The sequence below is a fragment of the Pteronotus mesoamericanus genome, unplaced genomic scaffold (assembly GCF_021234165.1).
Source record: "Pteronotus mesoamericanus isolate MK-2021 breed Mesoamerican mustached bat unplaced genomic scaffold, CSHL_Meso_final scaffold_409, whole genome shotgun sequence".
Classification (NCBI taxonomy): domain Eukaryota; kingdom Metazoa; phylum Chordata; class Mammalia; order Chiroptera; family Mormoopidae; genus Pteronotus; species Pteronotus mesoamericanus.
In genome coordinates, this window is record NW_026555316.1 from 1,215,917 (window position 1) to 1,227,422 (window position 11,506).

An 11,506-nucleotide genomic window follows, 5' to 3' on the forward strand; every position below is an offset into this window, starting at 1 on the left:
GACTGCCAAAGCTCTGCCTCTCCCACGCGCGGCTCCTCCCTCCGTCACGCCCTCCGTCGGGGCAGTTCCACGCTGCGTCCTGCTCTGCAGCGGCCGCCCCACCAGCCGCCGCCTGGCCGGGCCCACCCCGTCACAGCTCCTCTGCCCCGCACGGTGCGACACGGTAGCGTCTAGGAAGAGGTGCGAGGCTGAGCCCCACCTCCCGTCTCTCACCCACACTCCCCGCTGGCGACCACCCCTCCTGCTCTGCAGTGGGCCCAGGCAGGGCAGCAAGGGGCTTCCTGAGCTCGGAGGTGGCTGGTTTGGTGGCTGCGCTCTCAGCTGCCACAGCCACAATGCTGTGCCACGCGGGAGAAAACACAGGTAAGGACAGCAATTCCCAGAACCAGGGACAAGCTTCTCTACCCAGAACCCCATGACCCAAACCACTGACGTGGCAAGTCCCCCGGGCCGGGGCTCGGATCCCTCAGGGTGTGACCGGTACCCTCGTGTGATTTTGTAATGGTGAGACCTCAGCAGACTCCCCAGGCGTGAACGCAGAGCGTTCTGCTTGGGTAACGACAGAGAGTTCAGCTCCCAGGAGAAATGTTTCTGGTGTCGGAAATCACTGCAGGGATTTTTTTGTTTTCAATACAATAATAGAGATCAGGGTACATGGGAAAGAGAAAAGTCTGTGGGTGTCGCTAAGGTCGATCCATCCCTCTAATGAGATACTTGTCAGAGAGCCAAGTGCAGGGGTTTCCTACAAGCAGGGGACACAGGGTTTGCAAGTGACAAGGGACATTGCTGGTAACAGTGAGGAAATGACACCCTAACCCTGGGGTGAAGGAGAGCTGGGACCCAGAAGCGGGGTGGGTAGAGGAGGTGTGACCTTCCGCACCAGGTGGCAGCAGGTCAGAGGTGACCTGGCAGGGAGGGAGGCAGCAGGACAATACCCCAACTTGCCTTTCTACCCCGAAGAGGGTCCTGCCCACACTCGCCATCGGCAGACGCCGAGCAGGACTCCGAGAGCCAGGAACCCCGCTGACGTGGTCGGACAGGGCGGGGCCTCCGGGACGGGGCCGCTGCCACTCTGAGCTCTTCTGGCTAAATGTTCAAGTGCAGAGTGCAGCGCAGCGTTTGCAGACCAGCTGCGAGCAGGACGCGCTTGGCAAGAACTCAACCAGGTGAGCGCCGCCAACTGCAACTGTGCGACTGAGCCGTTCGTGTACGTGGGCCACGGCTCGGCCTCCCTTCCCGGAGAGAGCCCTGCGGGTGTGAATCCCCGTCTCCTTCGCTTACTGTGCGTAGGTAGCACCATGTGACAACCACGTCTCGCCCCTGAGCAGAACACCCCAAGTGGCGAACCCTTGAGTTCGGTAACAATGTGACCCGCGTAGAGCATCCTCCGGGGGCAGAGAGCTGGGGGGAAGGGGGCAATGTGGGGGTCTGCAGAGGCAAAGGAGAAGCATTTCGCCCAGAAGATATTTTTGAGTTATAGTCAGGGGAACTTCACGTTAGGATGGTGCCTTGAAAAGAAACGGGAGAACAGCAATACGGGGATTTGGCGCCTTCCAGGCGTCCGGGGACCTCAGAACCCCCTTGCTGGGTGGGGGGCGGCGCCTGCGGCTTCACTGACCGCGGGCTCGTGGACGCAGACGGGAAAAATGAGCCTCGGCAGAGGGGCTGACACCTGACACACAAAGGATTTCCTATTAGATTTTTCCTAAACTGAGTTTTTGAACTCTACATAGTGTACTGTGTCCTGACTGCGCCCACTTCGTACCTTCCCAAATGTGCGGGCGCTGCGGGATGGTGGGGCCTGAGCTGGGAGGATGCCCTGGGGAGCTACCGCCGCCCAACACACCAGCCCAAAGCTGAGCGGTTGGACACAACATCGTTTATTTTTCTCGTGAATCTGCAGTCTGGGTGGGATGCGGTGGGGATGGCCCGTCCTTGCTCTCTGCAGCGTCCTCTGAGGTGGTTCCACTGGCAGCTGGAGAGCCCACTGCCCGGGGGCCACACGGGCAGAAGGGAGAGCAGCGGGGGCGGGCAGGACTCACGTCCTCTTCATGGGGCGTCTCGATGGGCAACGCGGGCTTCCTCACGGCATGGCGGCCACGTTCCGAGGGCGTGTACCCCAGAGAGCAGGGCAATTGTCCCTGTCTAACTTCGGAAGTCTCACCACCCACTACTTATCCAAGCAGTCACAGAGTCCCCACAACTCAGCAGAAGGCATAACAGCTCAGACTTCAAGAAAAACAGGTGGGATAGAAGAAATCGTGACAGCCATCTTTGGAAAATGCATTCTGCCACATGACAAATCATGGTAAGTTAAGAAGAAAAAATAAATTTGCATTGTTTCCAAAACATATGCAATATATTTGAAAGTGCTCTCCAAATATGATTGAGAACACCTGCAAATATGTTTTTCTCAGCTTCTTTGTGTGTATTTCAATCTATCGTATTTCTCCTTTAGGGATTTTACTTTTCCCTCTATCTCTTGTTTTCATGTTTTTTTGCCAAGTATACTCTTTTACCAGTTTTCTCCTTTCTAAAGGATAGTACACTTTTTCTTCACAGTCCGTTCCATGCCTCTCGGCTTCTCCACTCTGCCCTCGTGCCTGGAATCAGAGAAGTGAGCCCCTCCATTCTCCTGCACCGTTGCCTCAACCACCTGCACCAGCTCCTGCACTTGAGCTTCCCTCTCAGCCTCATCTGCACTTCTGTTATTGAAGGCGCAGCAGCGTAAGTCACACTCCACAATGACAGATTTTAGGCGCTTGTCTGCCTTTGCCATAAAGTCACTCAGCATCTGATTCTCCTCCAAATGATCTTTGTGAGTGAACAAAATGATCATGTGCTTCATGGCACGCTCCCCAAAGGTGGCCTTGATCAATTCAACTGCCTTGTATTCCTCATCCGTGAAGTAACCCAGCTTTACAACCAGAATGATGGCGTGAGGTCCGGGGTGGGTGAGGACAACAGACTCCCTGACTTTTTCCCAGCTGGTCTCCAGTGTCTCCTTGGTGTCAAAGAACCCTGGGGTGTCCACGACAACAAGATCCCTCCCCTTCCAGCGCCGTGATGCTTTCTGACAGCTCTTGGTAACAGACATGGCGCTAATTCTAGAATCAAATACCCTTTCCCCGAGGATGGTGTTTGCTGTTGCACTTTTCCCACATCCGGTTCTTCCCACCAGAACAATCCTCAGAGCGTTGTCCTGAAGGCCGGCCATGCTGGTGTCAAGAGGCTCTGGGTGCAGGTTCCCACGAGGCCCTAAAGAAGGGAAGGATTGAGGGGTCAACTTGGGTAAGTGGGGACCATTCCCAATCTGTTTTCCTCCCTGGAAATTGTAATAGTATGTTATTCATATTGATCCCAGTAACAACAGGGAGATGACACAGGTCAATTACTATGGAAGAAATAATAGCGCAGAATTTTCCCACAACACAGCATGAAGTCCACACCCTTCCCCAGGAGAACACATTTAAACCTTGCCCCTGATCTCTCAGTGCTGCTGAAGCTGCTCCTCACCAAGTAAAAAAGAAGGAAGCGTTTCAGTGCTTTCTGTAGATCAAGTATAATGTTGACCCTGAAGGCTAACTAAGATTTCCCCAATAAATAAAGCTGTAAATGTGTCGATGTCGAAATAGTAATACAAAAACACTAACTAAATTATAAGACACTAAAAAAGTATACACCGTCATTAAGGGGGATTTAATTCAGAAATACAAGGATGGTCCAATATGAAAAAATTGGTTGTTACCACACATCCCATTAACAGCTGAACAAGAAAACTACTCAGATGCAGAAAAGACATTTGACCCAATTGAACACTGACTCATGTTTAAAACATTTCATAAAATTACAATTAAATAGACACTTCTCTGAAGTTAAAATAATGGATTATAAAGTGCATTTGCACAAAGAAAAAATAAAATTAATCAGCACAACCAAGAAAAAGGCGGAGGAGGGGGAACTAGCTCTCCCAGGAGACAGACCCGTGGCTTCTGTCATCAGAGCCGCTCGGGGCTGGTGCTCGAGTAGGGAAACGGGGACACGCAAACAGAGAATTCAGAAATCTCCAAATTATGCAGAGCGTGTTCCTTTACATTCTGTTTAATCGCAAGGTCGCAGTAGATCCAACAAGGCCGCATCTCACGTCAGCGGGTGCGAGGCAGCTATTGAAGCGACTCTGGGGCAACAGCGCGACCACGCGGAGGTGGGGGCTCCTCCCTGGCCGCCCGCCGCTCCTGTGTCAGCTACGCTCCAGGTGCAGATGGAAAAACTGACCCCCAGAAATAAGAGAAACAACGCGGACAGAGCCTTTGTAACCTGGGGGTAGGGAAACTGTTTCTAAGATTTAACACAGAGAAAGGAAAAGGACTAATAAGTGTGATTACATACAAATCTCACAGATCATGGGAGGAAAAACACACCATACACAGATTAAAGCAAACACGTCAAACTAGGGAAAGACATTTTCCAACTTCCACCAATGGGGGTGAATTTCCCTGTTATGCAAACAAAATCGAAAAGCACAGAAACTAAATTTCAACAGCTTGAGAGAAAACTGAGCAAAAGGTGGGAGTAATCATTCAGAGAAAAAGAAATTTAAATGTGCCTTGAATATATCAAAAGACATTAACATGCAGTCATGATAGAGAAAAAGAAATCAAAACACAAAAAGTAAAATAAGTGAATAAAATAAATTAAAATCACACCTCTGTTTCTGAGGTGAGACACTACCTGTCACCTCGAGGTCTGGCAGGACTCCCAATGTGCACTGAGAGTTGCGGGGTGGGGGGCTGCAGGCCCCGCCCCGCACGGCCAGGAAGGAGGGAAACCCAGGCCGACCCGCATAGGGGAGCCCGCAGAGTCTTGCAAAGCCCGTGTGCATGTTCCTTCGGTGATCAATCCCCTAGTTTAGCTTTTATCCCCGAAAGGCACTCACAAAAATTACAGCAAAAATCACGCATAAGGCTATTTACTGCATCATTACTTGTAACAGCAAAAGACCAAGAACCTATCAACTGGCCAGCAGCAGGGCACGGGCTGGATGAACGAAGGCGTGTTCACTCTGGGAAGGACGAGCCGGCCGGGGAAGGGCTGAGAAGCGTCCCTCTGTCCCGGCGCGGAGAGGCCTCCAGGGTGTCTGCCGTCAGGGGAAGAACATGATATGGAGTTTGCCCATTTCTCCACTAAGGGGGAATATGAACATCATCCACAGAATATAATATGCACATTATTCATGCATGTGAAAAGGCAACAGCAGGATAATCTGACAACTAAACCAACGGACGGGAGACAGGGTGGAGGGACAGGGACAGAGGCAAGAACTGCGTGTCCTGGGCGCATGTACATTAAATAGGTTTCATCTTGAATCTAGGTAGGGAGTTTACCTAATTACACAGCACAAATTGTATTTTAAAATACTAAAATCGAAAGCAAATGAGACAAACAAATCTAACTGAATTCTGTGAGGTGGATAAACCCCGCAAGGAATTGGTCCAAGAGACTAGAAAATGCAGTCATTTCATTGTCCATCTCTATTGAGGTGTCTCTAAAACACACACACAAGTACACACACACGTACACACACACACACACACACACACACACACACACTCCAAAACCTGAAAATAAATCTCCAATTGTTCTAAAAAAATCCTCAACTTAGCTGCAGGCGTGCCTCCATGCGTGTGTAGCTTTGAAGCCCATTGAAAAGGCACAGAGACGGGAGTGAGCCCGGTGACAAGGGGCCCCTGTGGGCCCAGCTCTGGCCTTCAGACGCCGGGACACCGGGACCCTAAGGAGAGGGCGCTGACTCGGGGGCCGGGCGGGCAGGTGCGCGGGGCCGCGCTCCCTCGTCAGCCGCAGAGTGGGTGTGCTCACAGGGACCAACGGCCACTCCAGGAGGATCCCATGGGACCCCAGTGGGACAGTCTGAGCGTCGATAATAATTCCAATGAATTAAAATGCATCGAATATGTTGAAATGCATGGGGTCATAACAGTGCCTTTTAAAAAGTGGCCCATTGCTCCCTTGGGCATCTGCGGGGACGCATCGCGCTGTTCTGCCGGCGACAAACAAAGGGGAAGAGTCAGGCGTTTACCTGTCTCTCTTATGCACCTGCACCTTGTGGGAACAGAGAGTGCTTGAGGGGTGCGTGGTTTTCACAGGGTTATTCCATCCAGTACGTGAAGGGAGAATGGCCGCATTTGCCTGCCAGCACGTGTGACCCTTGATGGAACTAAGGCAGCCATGGGTGTCGGTGAGTGTCGCAGACAGACGGACAACCAGGCATCACGTGCCTTCCGACGGGAGCGGACAGCTGCACCGGGGAAGTGTTCCCACCAGGACACAGCCACCCGGAACCCGGCCAAGCCTCTCCCTGGACAGAACTTCTCACGCGCGCCGGCGCGAGAGCAGCCAGCGCACCGACACCTGTGACGGAGCCGACAGAACACGCGCGGCCCAACTCTGCTGGGCAGGAGACGCCCCCTTCTCACCCGGAAACCTCCCGGAAAGCAGCAGGGACGGTGGGCACCTACATATTAAGTTAAACTTAACAGACATCACACAATTGTGATTGACGGATCGTATTTGAATCTAACTGCAAACAATTTTTAAAAATATGAGACAATCAGGAAAATCTGATTGCAACTGGTATTTTTTTAATTCTAGCTGCTTTGCGAAGTGTGATGGCGGCAATATTTTTCAATGATTTCATATATTTATGGATAAACTGAAACAATGTGTGATATCTGCTTCCAAATACTGTGGGGTAAATAGGAGTAGTGATTCTATGGATGAAACAAGAGTGGCATCAGTTGACAACCGCTGGGCTTGGTCTAGGTCCATGGAAGTTCCTTGTAATACTCTTTACGTTTGAGTAAGTTGAAATTTTTCCACAATAAAACATTTAACCTGGGTGTAGTATAACCACTACTCTATACCAAGCACCCTGATACATAGTTTTTACATTATCTCATTTACTCCTCAAAAATAGCCAACAAGGAAGTTCATTTTAGTATTCTACCTTCTTCTTCACCCTCACCTGGGGATATGTGTATAGATTTTAGAAAGAAAAGGAGGGAAGGAGGGAGAGGGAAACAACGCTGGGAGAGAGAAACATTGATTGGTGCCTCCCGTCCCGCCCCAACTGGGGACCACATCCACACCATCTCCCTGTACAGGACGTCACTCCAACCAAATGAGCCACCCGGCCAGGGCTTTGTTCTAACTTATAAAATAAGGACACTGATGTGGCTCAGAAATGCTGAGACACCTGCCCAAGGTCACCACGCTGACAGCTGCTGGGCAGAGCGGGCACCCGATTGAACGTGAGCCTGACGCCCGCCTTCCCTCCTGACCGCGGCCTCTGCCTGGCTCCTCCTCGGCCTCGACTCTAAACCCCCACCCGTCAGAGCTGGACGAGGGGCGGGCGGGGAGGGGCGCCCACGCCCTCCAGGGCGGAGGCCTGCAGGGGAGCCGCGCAGGGCAAGAACAGGGGGCTCCTCTGCGCTGCTCCCGCACCTCCGCGCCCTCCTCACCGCGCGCGGCACACGGTGGGGCCCCGGCCTCTCTGTGTTGAATGACGGACCCTGCGTCCTTGATTCCTCTGCCACCAGGGACGCGGGCCACCCCTGGAGGGGGGGTCCCCACCCGGCCTGGGATCCTGATCTTCGCAGTGGAAAGACGCATTTAGACAGCGTGGTGTCTACATCGCCGTCAGCCCTGAGCACCTGCCCCGGGGACACTGGTTTCCGCTCAGGGGGGAGGAAGGCGCATCATGGTCTGTCACCAGCACACGCCTGAAGGCGCCCCCATCAACATACGAGTCCTGTCATATGAGGCACACGACATTCTGCTGATAACACAGCCCCTTGCTCCCCTTCCTACCCCCCCACCGCCCTCTCACAGCACTCGCATCCCCCCGTGGGGTTGCCGCCGTCCCTGGTCCCTCCTGGGACCGGCACCACCACCCCCGCACATGCCCGGGCCCTTCTGTCCCCGCAGCTCTGTCCCTCAGGCGCGTCCCCGCCAGGCTCACCTTCTGTGCAACCCGCTGACCAGTGCCTGCTTGTCCCCAGTGAAGCTCCTTCAGTGGCTGCTTCTGCTCTCACTGTGGGGAGGGCGGATCCGCTCCCCAGGCCACAGACCCAGGAAGCCGAGGCGGGCGGGGCCGGCGCAGGAGCTGTTTGCCTTTAAAGAGACGGAACCAGCGGCCCGTAGCTTGCTGGGTGCTCCAGTTTTGCCAAGTTCAAACCTCGGCTCCACGGGCCGGCTCTTGCACCAAAATTTCCAAAACTATGTTCAGCATTGTGGGTGATAGCGGTGGATGCGAAAGACCCGCATCAATGACCCAAGTCTGGCCTGGAGAGCCAGGCCCAGCGTCTGGTCACTTCCCTGTGCTGTGGGCGGCGGCGGGGACTCTGGGAGAAGGCGGGCGGGGCAGGTGACCGGGGCGCCCTCGGGTGCTGCTGGTATTGTAGGAGGCGGGCTGTGAGTCCAGTCTGTCAGGAGGGGCTCACGTTCCTCATTCAGAAATCGACAAGACCCAGCTGCAGAGTCCAAGGAGTCCTCACTATTGGGGGCCAAGGCGCAGAGAGAGGGAGGGGATCTGTAGAAAAGTCTTCTGTGACCGCACAGACTCCGGGCGGTTTCACGTGGTCCCTGCCGGCTTGAGAGTGCGCAGGACCCGCCTAGTAAGACGCTCCCGGGGAGCGGGCGCAACTGTCTCTCCCAACCCCCCGCCTTCCCCACCCCGGGCCCCGACGGGGCACCTGTCCTAGACCCACCCAGCGGGCGGATGCAACGGGCTCGGGAACAGGTTTCAGAGAGAGGCAGGCTGTCAAAGCTCCCACGGTGGACAAGCTGCTCTAGCTGACCGCGGCGTCTCCGTACAGCTTTGAGTTCTTATGTGTTTGGGGGCCCTAGGTTGAGAAATTGGATTGGTCAGTGCCTAAGCTTTCGGGCAGGCAGTGAGAGGACAGGATGTGGCAGGAAGCAGGGGACCGTGGGGGGGCTACTCACGGAGGGAAGCAGCAAGTTCTGGAAGGGGGGGTTCATGACCATATCATGGGTCCGTAGCATTGGACCCATTGTTGGTGTTAACGGCCGGGGTCACCTTGAACGGCCCAGGGAGTTTCCTGATGTCCTGCAGACACGCAGGCCAGGACCAGCTATGGAAATCACAAGGTCTGGCACAAAAGGAAAAATCCAGGCTGTTTTTTCAAAAAATCATGAAGATTTTCAAGATGCCGTTGACAGAGCACAGACCCCCGTGAGGGGCCCCTAAGCACAGGGCCCGGGGCAGCCGTACAGGGGGCCGACCTGACCGGGCTGCACGTGTGTGAGCGGGGACCACACCTCCTGCTCAGAGTATCCCCCCACGGCCCCGTCTCTGGTCACCCTCCACGGTCCCCGCTTGAGCCTCGTCCTGCCGGGAGCCGCCTTGCGTCTGCAGGTGTGACGCGCAGGTGCTCTGCTCAGGTCCCCAAAGGGAGGGGGGAGGAGGATGAGAGGATCCACAGGAGCTGCAGGGAGAGGACGCGGGTCCGGGACGGGAACGGCCTTGAGGCCAGTGGCCCGGAGGGGCCCTGGACCTTGGCAGCCCCATCCGGTCCGCGACATCGGGGGTGGGGGCACCTCCCTCTAGGACACCCGCGATACCTCTCTCCTGACTGTCCACGTGGCCACGCTCCTCGTCCCGGGGGGTCCTGTCCACGTCCAGGTCTGCCGTGACCCTCCTGCCCCGCAGCGGGTCCCCACCCGCAGCTCCTGAAGGTGCTCTGCCCGCTCCCCGGACGCGGCTCCCGCCACACGGTCAGGAGCAAGGACGTGACCCTGGGGAAAGCCACGGCTTCCTTTGCTTCATTCCCTTTCGTTCTTTTTCCCGTTCATTCTTTGCATCACACACACACACACGGATGTATATGAATTTTTCAAAGGTGGGGGTTTTAGAAACATTTCTTTAGATTTTCTCGGGGCCCGCCTCGTGGAGCTCAGGATCTTTTCCGCTGCTGTCATCCAGACAATCCAAAGCTCAGACCTCCCTTGACATCACGGAAAGACCGACAGGAGCTGAAAGGAAGGGCCCCTCCCCCTGTCCCGACTCTCCCACGAACGAGCGGCCAGCCTGGGTGCGCCCCGACGCCCGCGGCCGCCATGACCAAGGACCAGCAGCCTCGCGGCCTGAGGCCAAGGATGCCTCCTCCCGGAGCCCTGCAGGCCAGGCGCCTGCTCATAGGCCCGTGGAGATCACCTGCGGGCATCCTCGGGGCTGGCCTTTCCGCAGGCTCCAGGGGGCGTCCTCCTTGCCTCTCCCGCTTCTAGAAGCTGCCAGAATTCCTTGGCTTCTGACCGCGCCACCCCTGCCTCTGCTGCCGACGCCACAGGGCCTCCTTCCTCCTGTCACCGTCCTGCCTCCCTCCTCTGAGGCCCCTGCGGTTCCGTGCGGGACCCGCTCACAGCACCCAGGACAATCTCCCCATCGCCCTGTCTTGAAGGAACCGCGTCTGCAAAGACCCCTTAGCAATAAGGCGACATTCACCGCTTCTGGGGATGCGGGCGCGGCTTTCTTCGGGGTGGGGGGACTATGTAACCTACTGCACGTGGGTAAGGGAACCTCTCTGCAGCGCCCATTGTCAAGCATAAAATGAGGTCCTTTCACCGGAGAGCAGACTGAGAGCCGTGGGGGGTCGTGTTAAAGCTCAGTGGGGATTGGGGTGGAGGGATTGAACAGCAACGGAAAAACTGAGGAACACAGACAACAGTGTGGTGACTGCCCTGGAGAGGGGGTCGGGGTGGAGGCGGGTATAGGGGGATTAAGGGGGATGGACGGAGACCTGCCTTGGGGCGGTGAACCCACAATACAGCCTGCAGATGACGAGTTGTCCAACTGTGCACCTGACACCTGTATCACATTGTTAACCACGGTCACCCCCAATAAATTCAATAAAGGGCAGAGAAATAATAACCAAATATATAACATGGAGTATTGACTTCGCTGGGCTGGGGTTGGTACCAGGGGGTAGGGCTGCTGTAAAAACACTGCCAGCCTGGCCGTGGCTGTGGGACTGGGGACGGTCAGGCGCTGGGGGAACTCCGAGGCTCATGGGGACGGAGGCGAAGGCCGCCTTGGAGGGACTTCACTGCACATGTGAATGTTGAAGGCGAGATCTGAGATCAAAGTGAGGACCCTGTCCTTGGCCCCCAGAGGAAAGGGGGGTTTCCGGAGTTGGGGAGAGTCGCCCAGTCTGTCAGCTGTGGGGTGGAAGGAGGGGTTTGTAAGGGATGCACTGGAGTGTTCAGCAAAGGGCTTTCCACACTCAGCGTGAGGGGGCGCAGCCTGGCTTCTCCTTTTCAAAGGCCGAAGGCAAGAGATCTGATTGATCCAGCCGCCAGCCAAGGACCTCCGGGGACGGCCAGCTGCCATGCGAGGCTGGGAACCACTGAGGGAGGACCCTCCGTGGAGCCTTCAGAACCTGATGGGCTCGGCCGGCCTTCCGATGCGGAC

The 11,506-nt window shown here is 55.5% G+C and overlaps 1 pseudogene; it reads right to left on the reverse strand.

Annotated features, from left to right (window-relative positions):
• Nucleotides 1-1,491: 1,491 nt before the first annotated feature.
• Nucleotides 1,492-8,106, reverse strand: LOC129086752 (GTPase IMAP family member 7-like; annotated as a pseudogene).
• Between the last annotated feature and the right edge of the window lie 3,400 nt (nt 8,107-11,506).